The sequence below is a fragment of the Heteronotia binoei genome, chromosome 3 (assembly GCF_032191835.1).
Source record: "Heteronotia binoei isolate CCM8104 ecotype False Entrance Well chromosome 3, APGP_CSIRO_Hbin_v1, whole genome shotgun sequence".
In the NCBI taxonomy this organism is placed as follows: Eukaryota; Metazoa; Chordata; class Lepidosauria; order Squamata; family Gekkonidae; genus Heteronotia; species Heteronotia binoei.
This window is the reverse complement of record NC_083225.1, coordinates 48,762,691-48,776,369: the sequence shown is the minus strand read 5'-3', so window position 1 is coordinate 48,776,369 and position 13,679 is coordinate 48,762,691. Positions and strand designations below refer to the sequence as shown.

Genomic DNA, 13,679 nt, shown 5'->3' with positions numbered 1-13,679 from the left:
GAGGAGAATCAAAGAAGTTTTTGCTTGTGCTTCAGTTCATGAAGGGGAGAGTCGCCGGAAGCAGAAATAGTGGACTGGATTCAATCAGCCTTTTACAGGTGAAAAATGGAGGAGATTACACTCAAAATGGCTAAACTGGAAATCATTGGAATTGAATCCACAAAAGCCATGCTTAATGGGGGCTGCAGGAAGGAGAACCGGGGGAAATCTGGCTGGATTCAACTTAATGCTGTTGGACCCCAAGGAGTTCCAGTTCCTCTGAATTTCAGGTTCAGACTTTTGATTAAATGGAGTTTAGTCACCATTTTAATACCTGATATAAATCATGCAATGGTTGCAATAAAGAGATGTGGTAACAAAGAGTAACTGGCCATTCGCATCTACAGTAAACAACAAAGTTATAGTTGGAAGGACAGGATATAAATCTAAATCAATCAATCAATCAATCAGAGAAATGGGATCAATGACAGCTTCAATTCAGTCCTGAAAATTCAGGCTAATAAACCCTTGTTCAACACATGCCCCTTATTTAAAATGACTTGGTAAATGACTGCACTAAATCATCTACTTTTAAATCTGTAGAAGACAAAGGCAGAAATTAAACCAGAAGATGTTCTCTTGGAGATAAAGGCAAGTAATTATCTCAGGAATTATATTCTCTGCATTCTATTTCTCTTTAATTTTAGAGTAAGTTTCAGGTGAGTAGCCATGCTGGTCTGAAGCAACAGAACTGAAGAAGTGTGTGTACCCAGAATTAAACTATGTTGGCCTTAAATGCACCACTATCAGAATAAAATCATACAATAGTATAAAGCATAAACCATATGTTACCAAGACCATTTCGTCCAAGTTGGCCTTCCTCTGTAGTCTAGCATATTTATTACATGTTGGCTCCAGATAAAACAATAAATATTAAAACTAAGACCAACTGAAATTTGTTTTATAATAAGTCTCAGTGACTCAGGGCAGAGATATGGTACAGAGGCCTCATTTTAAATACCTTCTGTCCTGGTCATGCACTCATATTTTGAATAAGACTTTAATTGTGTCTTTCACTCTTGGTCCAAGGAAAATATATTCTTAATGTAGTCTGGAGTTATTGTATTACCTGGAGCCAATGTGCAATAAATATGACCACCGAGGAAGGTCATACTGGCCAAAACATACATGGTAATGGTCACATATGGTTTATGTTTGACACTATTGTATGATTTTATCCAAATCTGAGGCTACTATTTGGGCCTATATCTGTTTTTATCTGATTTCTAATAAATACATATATTTTGGTATATTTGACAATATTTATGTTATATATTCACGATAAGCAGGGCTTTTTTGTAGAAAAAGCCCAGTAGGAACTCATTTGCATACTAGGCCACACCCCTTGATGGTACCATTGTTTTGAGAGGGCTTTTTGCAGAAAAAGCCCAGCAGGAACTCATTTGCATATTAAGCCACACTCCTGACACCTAGCCAGCTGGAACTGCATTCCTGTGTGTTCCTGCTCAAAAAAGCCCTGATGATTGATAACATTTGGCCCTTAGATTTGCTGTAATTAACCATTTGTGGCTACAGCAGTGGACTAGGATCAGTGAGACTTGGGACTATGCCATGAAATTCTCTGGGTGACCATGGGCTCTCTCTCTCTTTCTCTCTCTCTCTCACCCTCCTAGGGTTATTCTAAGGATTAAATGATGGGTGACAGCATGTACTACCACCTTCACACTTCCTATTCAAATGAAATATATAAGTGCAGTGACTGCTTTTCCCTGGAAAGAGTAATTGTCAAGCTTTTGTTACAAGCCCATGTATATATTGTATAGTTCTCCCATAAAAGTCTCTCACAACTTTGTGGTCCTGTATTTGGTGTTTGTCTTACAGAAGAACCAATCGTTATTTGTGGAGATTGACTTGAAGGACAAAGTGGAAGAAGAGGTAAGCATAAACTGGGTACACACAATAGTTTTGAGCTGTCACCAAAGGAGACAGTCCTTGCCAGATCAATGCTCTGATGCAGTATGAACTATGAAGCAAGTTCATTTGTGCATCGTGCACATGTATGACTTCTGCTTCCAGGAAGGGCAGGTGTGGATCTAGCAATCACATGAAGGAAACAGCTCTTATTCGTCTTCCAGACATGTTAAATAAGTTACCTTAGATGCTTACCATATAGTATGAGAAGAACGAGCCTCCATTTTTGGCAGAATGTGTGTGATGTATGGAATGGGTTGCCAGATCAGGGTTGGGAAATAACTGGAGATTTGAGGGGGGGACTTAAGAAAGGGCATGGAGGGACTTCAAAGGGGTACAATGCCAAAGAGTCCACCTTCCAAAGTGGCCATTTTCTCCAGGGGAGCTGATCTCCACCATCTGGAAATCTGTTGTACTTGGGGTTGCCAATCCCCAGGTGGGGGCAGGGGATCCCCCGGTTTGGAGGCCCTCCCCCTGCTTCAGGGTCATTAGAAAGCAAGGGGAGGGGAGGGAAATGTCTGCTGGGAACTCTATTATTTCCTATGGTGACTTATTCCCATAGGGAATCATGAAGAATTGATCCACAGGTATCTGGGGCTCTGGGAGGGCTCCTTTTTGAGGTAGAGGTACCAATTTTTCAGTATAGCATCCAGTACCTCTCCCCAAAATACCCCCCAAGTTTCAAAATGATTGGACTAGGGGGTCCAATTTTATGAGCCCCAAAAGGAGGTGCCCCTATCCATTATTTCCTATGGAAGGAAGGCATTTAATAAGGTGTGCGATCCCTTTAAATGTGATGGCCAAAACTCCCTTTAGAATTCAGTTATGCTTATCACACCCTTGTTCCTGGCTCCACCCCCAATGTCTTCTGGCTCCACCCCAAAGTCTTCCAGCTCCACCCTCAAAGTCCCCAGATAGTTCTTGAATTGGACTTGGCAACCCTAGTTGAACTTCTGGGAGAACTCTAGCTGCACCTGGAGGCTGGCAACCCCAACAGAGCAGTTCTGTAAAACTATTGTGGCATCCTTAAGAGCAGACTTCCTTTTTTCCTTGGCCTGGAGAATATGAGCTGTGCTTGCAGTTTGCAAAAAGTGTAAGCCTTCTGTCTTCTAAGTATGTGGTTCCTCTTGTTCTCTTCTGTATTTAAATTGACATCCAAGTACAGTTGAGATTCTATGGTATTCTTGGCCTCAACCTAAAATTAACAATTTAATTTTAGAAATACAAACCATGGACGTTACTGAATGGATTCAACCTGTTTTGCCATTTAAAATGAAATTCAATTGGAATTTTTTGGGCTTTCTGAGTTCTGTGATGTTTGATTATCTTGTAATAAACAATTCCAGTTCTTAGCAATAACATTTGCATTCCCCCTTGAAGAAATGCTTGAAGGACTGAGAATTTTTAATTTAAAAATTAAATCATGGTCAGGGGAATATGAAAGAAGATTATTACATTATGAGAAGTATAATGAGGGTAAACAGAGCATCCAGTGAATTTGTGTGAGAAAAGAATGATTTTATATATTGCATTATTAATTTATGGTTTTTATTAAAATAAGACGTGCTTAGATGGCTTTAAAAATAATTAAACTACCCAAGTTTAATTTTTAGGTAAAAATATCCAAGATCAATTATATGTAGAATAGAAAATTGTCCATTGGTTCAAACCAGGCAAGCAATAGTCATGCCATGTCTATTCAGATTATTTTCCTCACACAATTAATCACCAAATGGCTGTATAGCATCACATCCATAAACTCAAGCATAAAAATATACACACTGTACTTTTATATGGACACTCCCAAGGCATTTTTAAATAGGTACATACATACTTTGAAAATATGTCTAAGAATGTGCCAATAAAAAATTGTCATTATGAATATTGTTGGTAAATCCCATATGTATGTGGAAGGAGATTATGTAACTGTTGAGAATATAATGGTCCCTCTTTACAAGCAAATCTATTCAACTTAAACCTAACATCAGTCCAGATTTAATTGATGCCAGCCTGGAATGGAGATGTACATAGGGGTTGCCAATCAAACTCTGGAAATAGCTGGGGATTTTGGGGATGGAGCAGGAGCAAGGTTGTGACAAGCGTGACTGAACTCCAAAGAGAGTTCTGGCCATCACATTTAAAGGGACCGTTCTCCTTTTAAATGCCTTCTCTTTATTGGAAATAACAGAGGATGGGGTGCCTTCCTTTGGGGCTCAAAGAATTGGACCCTCTGGTTCAATCTTTTTGAAACTTGGGGATGGGGTTTGAGGAGAGGCACCAGATGCTATGCTGAAAATTTGGTGCCTCACTCTGCCTCAAAAAACAGCCCCACCCAAGAGCCCCAGAAACCCATAGATTTATCCCAGTCTCCACAGGCTATAATGGAGTGCTCAATGAACATTCAACCCCCTCCCCACTTATCTGATAACCCTGAAATGGGGGAGTGCCTCCAAACCAGGAGTTGGCAACCCTAGATGTACATCCCCATCTATGCAGACACAGGCATTGTGATAAGGATATGCTTATCCACAGCAGCTGCACTTGTTAAACTTTATTTGGGAAAAATGATGCTTAATAAGACTGTTTAAAAAGCACTGTTGTAGTGTTCCAGGCTTTCTAATCAAGTTGCTTGGTATTATGGTAGCATTTTGGAGCGAACCAAGAAAGTGAACCCAAAAATGAACCCAGAAATCTAAAAGCCATGTTGATCATTGCCTGTTCACATATCAGCAGCAGCAAAGCATTGCACACAGACAGAAATGTGTTCAGCGATGCTAAGCCGGAACCAAAAGCACTTATCCATGACAAGCAAAGAGGGCAACTAAATACACCGTTTGTCCAAAACCAACAATGCAATCAAGCATGTTGTGTATTTTAAAGTAGGAATTCTTTTGCCTGAAGTCACATGTCTTAAACTGGACGTGACCCTGGAACAAGTATTTTGAGCAAGTAAGTCCCCAGAAAGGAACTGCACTTTATTTCCCTGCACCTTGGAGCATTTGACAAAGAAATCACTATCTGTTAACATTTCTCCTACTCAGAAAACTGAAGATATTTCAACAGAAGAGAAACTACTTGAAAAAGAAGAGGAACCTCTCACAGCTGTGTATGGCATTTTTTAAAAAAAAAATTTCTTGAGCAAAACCTTGGTGGGGAAAAGGGTTTTCAAGTTAGCCGCAGCAGCCCAAAGCAAAAACCCAAAATTAAAGCCACATGGCACCTTTTATTGGAGGGAAAGTTCATCTTAAAAATTAAGCTAGCTTTTTTGTGTGTGAAAGTGTGGCTCGAATCCAGAAGAGGTAAATATTCTTTATTTCTTGATCATGAAAATGTTTGTATGGAAGTCATGTACCAATTGTTTTTGTCATTCAAGAGCACAAGATTTCCAATGAGTGCATCAATTTAAAGAAGTTTTATTCATGACCCCCAGCACCCTTAGACACTTTTCCTTTGATAGAGTTGCCACAAACCAGAGAATTACATCTCTGTGACCCCAACTGACTGACCCTTGCAGGGCCAATTCCAGGTCTGAGCAGAGAGGGCTCATAGGCCTCCTCCCATCCCTGCTGCTACATCCCACTGACAACCCCTTCCTGCCCATCTTCCCCTTCCCCACTGCCCACCCGTGCATCCTTCCCCTGCCCACTCATTTCTGAGCTCTCCCAACACCTGTGCTCCCAGCCACATTGAGCACCTGCTTGCTCCTCACCTGGCCAGCACAGGAGCATATGGAGAAGGAAGCTTGCAAATGAGGGAGTGGGTGGTGGAAGTACATGCATGGCAGCATCAACGCAGGCACGTTGTCGGTGGCAGTGGGCCCTGCCAAATGCCCTGGGCCTTGAGAGCCCTTTCCCCCATCTCAGCCCATGCTGATTCAGAATGGCAGGTCTGTATTGGAAAATACCTGGAGATTTTGGGGGTAAATCTGAGAGAGGGTGGGGTTTGAGAGGTGAGGGCCTTGGCATAGTGCAATGCCATGGAGTCAGGGCTCATTTTGTAGCAGAAGCTCCTTTGCATATTAGGCCACACATGCCTGACATAGCCAATCCTCCATGAGCTTACAGGGCTCTTCCTACAGGGCCTACTGTAAGCTCTTGGAGGATTGGCTACATCAGGGGTGTGTGGCCTAATATGCAAAGGTACTTCTGCTACAAAGTGAGCCCTGCATAGAGTCCACCCTTCAAAGCAGCCATTTTCACCAGGGGAGCTGATTTCTGCCAGTTGGAGATCAGTTGTAAAAGCAGAAGATCTCCAGGCCTCACCTGGGCTGGCAACCCTACAAAGAGCCATAGTCCAACTTAAGTTGAGAGCCAGTATGGTGTAGTGATTAAAAGTAGGGTTGCCAAGTCCAATTCAAAAAATATCTGGGGACTTTGGGAGTGGAGCCAGGAGCAAGGGTGTGACAGTCATAATTGAACTCTGAAGGGAGTTCTGGACATCACATTTAAAGGGACCGCGCACCTTTTTAAATGCCTTCCTTCCATAGGAAATAACGAAGGATAGGGGCACCTACTTTGGGGGCTCGTAGAATTGGACCTCCTGGTCCAATCTTCTTGAAACTTGGGGGGTATTTTGGGGAGAGGCACTGGATGCTATACTGAAACTTTGGTGCTTCTACCTCAAAAAACAGCCCTACAAGAGCTCCAGATACCAACGGATCAATTCTCCATCATTTCCTATGGGAATAAGTCTCCACAGGGAATAATAGAGTTCCCAGCAGACACTTCCCTCCTCTCCCCCTGCTTTTTTGATTAACCTGAAGTAAGGGAAGGGCCTCCAAACCGGGAGATCCCCTGCCCCCACCTGGGGATTGGCAACCCTAGTTAAAAGTGTTGGACTAGTACCAGGAAGACACACGTTCAAATTCCCACTTGTGACATGGAACCTCAATAGGCGACCTTGGGCCTGTCACACTCTCTCAACCTTACCTATCTCACAGGCTTGTTGGGAGGATAAAAATGGAGGAAAGGAGAATGATGTAAGCTGCTCTTGGTCTGCTGGGGAGAAATTGTGGCCTTTTTTTTGGGGGGGGGGGAACTTTAGTAGGGTTGCCAGCTCTGGGATGGGAAAACTTAATTGAATTTTTGACTGCCTTTCCTGAAGTTGGGCTCAAGGCAATTCACAGCAAGTTATGATGGCAGTTATAACATATAAAAATTGAAATAAATAAGCATTAAAAACAATCCCCTAGAAATAAGATGGCAACAGATCCTAAAGGAGCTGATATCACGCAGAAAGGGTGAAGCTAAAAATGAGATTTGAGGCCAGACTTAAGAAGAAGATGATATTGGATTTATATACCGCCCTCCATTCTGAATCTCAGAGTCTCAGAGCGGCTCACAATCTGTTATCTTCCTCCCCCACAAGGACAGCTTCTGCCATGGCTATGACTGACTCAAGGCCATTCCAGCAGGTGCAAGTGGAGGACTGGGGAATCAAACCTGGTTCTCCCAGATAAGAGTCCGTGCACCTAACCACTACACCAAACTGGCTCTCATTTAGGTGAGAGGAGATACTTCAGCAGGTTGTAATGCCACAGAGTCCACCCTCCAAAGCAGCCATTTGCTCCAGTGAAACTGATCTCTGTAGTCTGGAGATCAGCTGTAATTTCAAGAGGTTTCCATGCTACACCTGTAGGTTGGCAACCCTACTCCTTAGGCTAGAAGAAGTCTCCTTGGAGGATAGTCAGATTCACTCCAAAGCTTGTAGCTAATTCATAACTTATGATGATTCTGTGGTCATCATGCCTCCCTGAGAGGCAGGCCAAGCATCCCAGTGATCATAGCTGAAAGCTGGTAAAGACCCCCTAGTTCTTATTTTAGTAGTTCCATAGGAAGGAGCAGCTCATTATTTCAGCCTATCAGAAAGCAGGGGGTGGTTTATGCAAATATTCTCTCCAAAAATGCTATGTTAATGAACTGTTAGCTCAGAATTGTGTGGATTACTTTTTGGGTTGTGAGCAGAGGTCTCTGGGCCACAGGCAGCACAGGAGTTAGATGGGAAGAAACTTTTATGTAATAGACTCCTGGGGGTACCTGTGGGCTGACCCCGGAGTGAGAGTTGAGAGGCTACTTTGAGAGCCATGTAGGCATCAAAATCTTTGAGGCTTATATAAATTGCTCCAGACCATGAAATGGAGTTTTGGTCAGCTTAAGATTTCCACACAAAACTGGTCTCTTTTGGATATTCTTGGATATTTACTTTCAAGTATGCTTGTTTCATGATACTAACATACTCTAATTTTGAAGATTGCTTTTTGCTCCCCTCCCTTTTGGCATATTTTACTTGTCAGCAGGTAACACAAAGAAAAATGTTGACATTTGTATCATGTACATAAAAACTTGCCTTTCTGTTCCTAAATCAACATCTGTACCTTCAAATGCCATGCACTACAGGCGCTATAGACAACACCTATTGAGATAATTCTAGCATATGGTATCCCCCCTCCCCCATTTTAATGAGAAGATTCTCAGGAAGAAAAACTAAGGCTACTGTTTGCACCTAAAATATTCATTGACTGGGATTCTCCAGTTCTCCTGCTACAGCTATACAAAAACATTTTTACTCTGGGCAAGGTTATGGGAAAATAAATGTATATATCTAGTCTTAGGATCATCCCCCCCACCACCAATAAAAATCATATTTGATTACACCCTACTATAGTTATGCACCGATTGCTATGTATCTTGACCACTAGGTGAAGCTTTTAACATATGTTGGCTGCCATTTCCTGTATGTATACTGGATTTTTGGTTTAGCAATTCATGTGCTTATTATTTCCTTGCATCTTAGTAGTTCACATTGAGCTAGATCTTGTCCTTGTTTATTCAGAGTCCCAAAGGCTTCCAAAGAGCTTACTACCAAGTAAATACACATAAGACTTCAGGTTAGGGATACCCGGCTCTAGGTGGGACTTTGGGATTCCCCAGGCTACAAGGATCAGCTCCCCTGGAGAAAATGGATGCTTTGGAGGTGGACTTTATGGCATTGTATCCCATTGAGGTCCTTGTCTTCCCCAAGCTCCATCCTCAAATCTCCAGGAAGCTCCCAACCTGGATCTGGTAATCCTACCCCCATCTTTCTTAGTTTATTTTTATGCTTCATTTTGCTAAAGAACATCAAGACCTTTTAAAAAAAATGAGAGTCAGTGTGGTGTAGTGGTTAATAGTGGAAGACTGGAGAACTTGAGTTTTACTCCCCTCTCCTCCTCATGAAACCTGTTGGGTGACCTTGGGTCAGTCACAGTTCTCTCAGAACTTTCTCAACCCCACCTGCCTCATAAGGTGCCTGTTGTGTGTGCAGAGAGGAAAGGAAGATGACTAAATTGCTTTGAGAGTTAGGGTAGAGAAAAGCAGAATATAAAAATCAGTAGGAGGCCATAAACAGCAGTAAGTCAGGTTAAAACGGATAAAAGGAAGTACTTCTTCACCCAAAGGGTGATTAACATATGGAATTCACATGTGACGGCTGCAAGCATAGCCTGCTTTAAGAGGGGATTGGATAAAAATATGGAGCAGAGGTCCATCAGTGGCTATTAGTCACAGTATATATATATGTGTGTGTGTGTGTGTGTGTGTGAATGTATATACACACAAATTGGCCACTTTGTGACACAGAGTGTTGGACTGGATGGGCCATTGGCCTGATCCAACATGGCTTCTCTTATGTTCTTATTTGGTTTCTCCATCATAAAGTTCTGGAAGGAGTAAGGCTCATGCCAGAGATACTAAAGCTGCTGCCAACTGAAGTAGACAGTGCTAGAAGGGACAATGCTGTAACACATTATAACACAACACCTAATGTCTTGACATGGATTTCATTGCTTGATTTGCCTTACATTCACAACAACGAAATCCTAAATAGACTTGTACTCTTCTAAACTCATTAAATTCAATGGATTTAGAAAAGTATAATTCTGTTTAGGATTTTACTGTGTGTCCTATTTTATCAGAGTTTTGCTTTCTGCCTCACACCATCCCTGGATCTTTTCTAATGCCATGACTCTAGAAATCTTTCTTCAAATTATTTTCTATTTCCTTAGTTGTTGGATACTAAAATCTTTCCAGCATTTAATGCTTGTTTAGTTAATTTTTATTCCCCTCTCTCCCTGGATGTATTCTCAAGCAATTTGACTTTAGGAAGATTCAGTCACAGCAATATCCTTTTACATATTGAATGCCAAATGGGTGCTTCTCCTGAGTGGAATTTTAAGTAGACAGTTGCCTCAAAATGTGCAAAGTATGTGACATCTAAAATATATTTAAATTCTGCAGGTCCCCAACCAGCTGGCTGTGTTGCCTTCCCATCTGGATGAAGCAGACGAAGCAAAAAGAAAAAACGGAGTAGTCACAGAAAAGGTTGATATCCTTGCCCAGGGCTTTTTTAATAGAAAAGCCCAGCAGGGAACTCATTTGCATATTTGGCCACACCCCTGATGGCATAATTGTTTCACACAGGGCTTTTTGAAGAAAAAAACCAGCAGGAACTCATTTGCATATTAGGCCATACCACCTGACACCAAGCCAGCCAGAACTGCTTTCTTGCGTGTTCCTGCTCAAAAAAAGCCCTGCTCTTGCCTTTCATTATAGGACTGAGATTGAACTCTGTGAGGTGAACAACAACAACAACAAAAGCTGTTTCCTGTCCACGGTTTTTTTTCTGGAAAAAGAGGTGCCAGAACTCTCAAGAGGAAAATGAAGGAGAAACACACGGTGTCCCTCATGAACTTTTAAACATTTTTTGAGGATTTTGTTTCCACAAAGAGGTTCTGGAACTCAGTTCCACCACATTCCCCCAGAAAGAAAGCCCTGTTCCCATCCAACATTAATGCTTAAGTGTTTGAAATGTTTCTATCCCACTTTAAAATGTGGGGTAGAAAATGGCTTTTAAATTATCACATTTTCCAAAGAGGTTTTTTTTTTTTAAATCAAAACATCCACTGGATTCATATCAGGCTGGGAGCATCATGGCAACCAGATTGCCATAAGGTGGCAACAGAAGAAAAGTGAAGATGAAATATCACACACAGGCCTGGGAAAACAGGGCAGATACCTAAAAAATAAACTTAGCAATCCAACACAGAGCTGAGCTCACTGAAAGCCATTTAAATCAAGGGATTTTGGCATGTTTAAAAATATATTCTAGAGACCTATGTCTCTTGATGCTTTCCAGTATTTTAGGGTAGTTTGATACAACTGGCAAATGAGCCATTTCTTCTTCTTCTTCTTCTTCTTCTTCTTCTTCTTCTTCTTCTTCTTCTTCTTCGTCTTCTTCTTCTTCTTCTTCTTCTTCTTCTTCTTCTTCTTCTTCTTCTTCTATTAAGCATGCCATCAGAAAGGAGATACATTTATTTTTGTTTGATCAACAGGCCCGTACTATAATCCTACCCATGGTTTTTAAAATTATTTTTGCGTTATTCCGTAGGCATGTAATGTATCTAGACTCTGGATCTCTTGAATGGTGCTCACAAGGCCATTTTTGAAACTGTTGCATTAATTTGGTTTCAAAAATATTGGCCTTTACATTGCAGCCAATTTGCAATTTTGTAGAATCTTGTCTACTGTGGATAGAAACTGGCATGATGAATGGGAGATAAAGGAAAAAATACCTTGTTCCATGTGCTTTGAAGCTGAATGGCATTTCAGACCATGATTCTGAACAGAATCCCATCAATCATTTCTGAGGGCCTGCTGAGGGTGATTTTCACCAATTCCTCCCTTTCCCATGGCAGACTTCTGACCTCCCCCCTTAGGCTGTTTCTCCTGCCAGAGCAACCTTTCAGGGGGCTCTAGCAGGAGGTGAAGGTGGAGAAGACAAATTTTGCGAATTTCAATCTTCCATCAGCTGAGATTATCTGTGGGATCAAAGTCACTTGTCTGCATGCCAGAATGCAGTTTTATTGATGGGACTAATAAAATTCTGGCCCAGTGGTCCCCTTAGTCCCTCTACAACACATTTTTGCCTGTAAATGTCCACTGGGATTATTTCAAAGGTTAGTCCATGGATATAAAAGTTGCTTTGAATATGGCAATCGGAGTAACCAAAAAAGAGACAGTAGACGTGACAGTCATGGGTAATAAAAGTTGGTCAGCTCAGCATTTACAGGGGCAGATCTACTTGGGCATTTAGCTTCATCTGTTCTTTGCCAATAATCTTACCTGTCACTCCATTCCAGGTTTTTAGACCCTGAGGCCCAATATGGAACTGGAGATCACTGAGGAAAGGGTCAGCTGAGGAATAAGTGCAGAATAAACATAAATTGAGAGCTAGACTGGTTATTCCTTTGCTTTATTTACTGTGTTGCCAGAATGGGCTGCTATTTTCTGCAGTGTGATACAGAAACTGGATTCAAAGGATATGTATGGTATGAAAATATGGAAAGGTTCCGTGAACTGAAATAGTTATAAAGCAATGAGGGGAGGAGCCATGGCTCAGTGGTACAACACATGTTTTGCTGTCTTAGTGCCTCCATTTAAAAGGATATTAGATCCAAAATAAAATAAATTATCATATGGAATTGTGTGCAGAATAGCCGGGAGCAGTGTTCCCTCTAAGCTAAGTTAGTGTGAGCTAGCTCACTGTTTTTTAGCTTCTGGCTTTTTGTCTTAGCTCAGGAAAAATGACCCCAGAGCAAACTAATTTATGCAGTAGCTCATAACTTTAATGCCAGTAGCTCACAAAGTAGAATTTTTGCTCACAGGACTCCACAGCTTAGAGGGAACATTGGCCAGGAGATCTTTAGATTGGCAGCTGCAAGTTCTATCTCTTAGCATTGTGCACTTGCGAGTTGGACTTGTTTTTAGGGGCTGAGAGAGCTCTGAAAGATGTAACCTTGGGTCAGCCACAAGTTCTCTCAAGGGAGGCTGTTCTGCTCAAGAGCAGTTTGGGGCCCAACCTACCTCAAAGGGTGTCTTTTGTGGAGAGGGGAAGGGAAAGGAGATTTGTAAGCCACCCTGAGGCTCTTTTGGCTAGCAAAAGGCGGGGCATAAATCCAATCTCTTCTCTTCTTCTAATTCCCAACATGGCCAATTCTGTGGCTACTTCAATCCAGATATCAGAGCCATGAACAGACAAGACAGATCTATCTATGAACCTAAAAAATGTGATTTACAGGAAAATATTATTTTTTTAGCAGGAGTTAAAGCCCCACAAAATATAGAAGCAGTGCCTGTAGCTTTAAAAAAAATGAATGCCCTCAATGGCCACTGCTGGGCAACCATGGCAATATTGTTCAAGTCTTGGTTTCTGTCAGTAATAGGTAGGAAGAGGCAACAAGGCCATTTGCAGGGTTGGGTTGGTTTTTGAGGGAGGACTCATTGGGGCCACAACCACTGGGCAACTTGATACCATGCTATCTTGTTGCATAACTCACCCAGGACTGGATGCTTGCTACTGTTCAACAGCAGCCACCCCACAAAAGCTACTGTGGTTAAAGTTTCATAACAGGACCTGTGAAACACAGGTTTGAATCCCCATTCTGGTGCAGAAGCTCACTGAGTGACTTTGGGCCAGTCACCCATTCTCACATGGTTGTTGTGAAGATAAAATGGCGGAGAATTATGTAAGGTACTTTGGGTTCCCATTGGGGGAAAAGGTGTGATATAAATGATTTAATATATAATATAGCTGAAGAGAGGGGGGCAGATAAAAGGTAGGCTTGTTGGTTCATTGGTATGCAAGAAGGAAGAAAAGTGTGAGGATATGGGGAC

The 13,679-nt window shown here is 41.7% G+C and overlaps 1 long non-coding RNA gene across 1 annotated transcript; it reads left to right on the top strand.

Moving 5' to 3' along the window:
• The first annotated feature begins 1,876 nt into the window (after positions 1-1,876).
• On the top strand, positions 1,877-10,329 carry LOC132568905 (uncharacterized). Its single transcript, XR_009555224.1, has 3 exons — positions 1,877-1,935; positions 5,013-5,077; positions 10,245-10,329. It is a non-coding gene; the product is annotated as an uncharacterized LOC132568905 (long non-coding RNA).
• Positions 10,330-13,679: the final 3,350 nt, after the last annotated feature.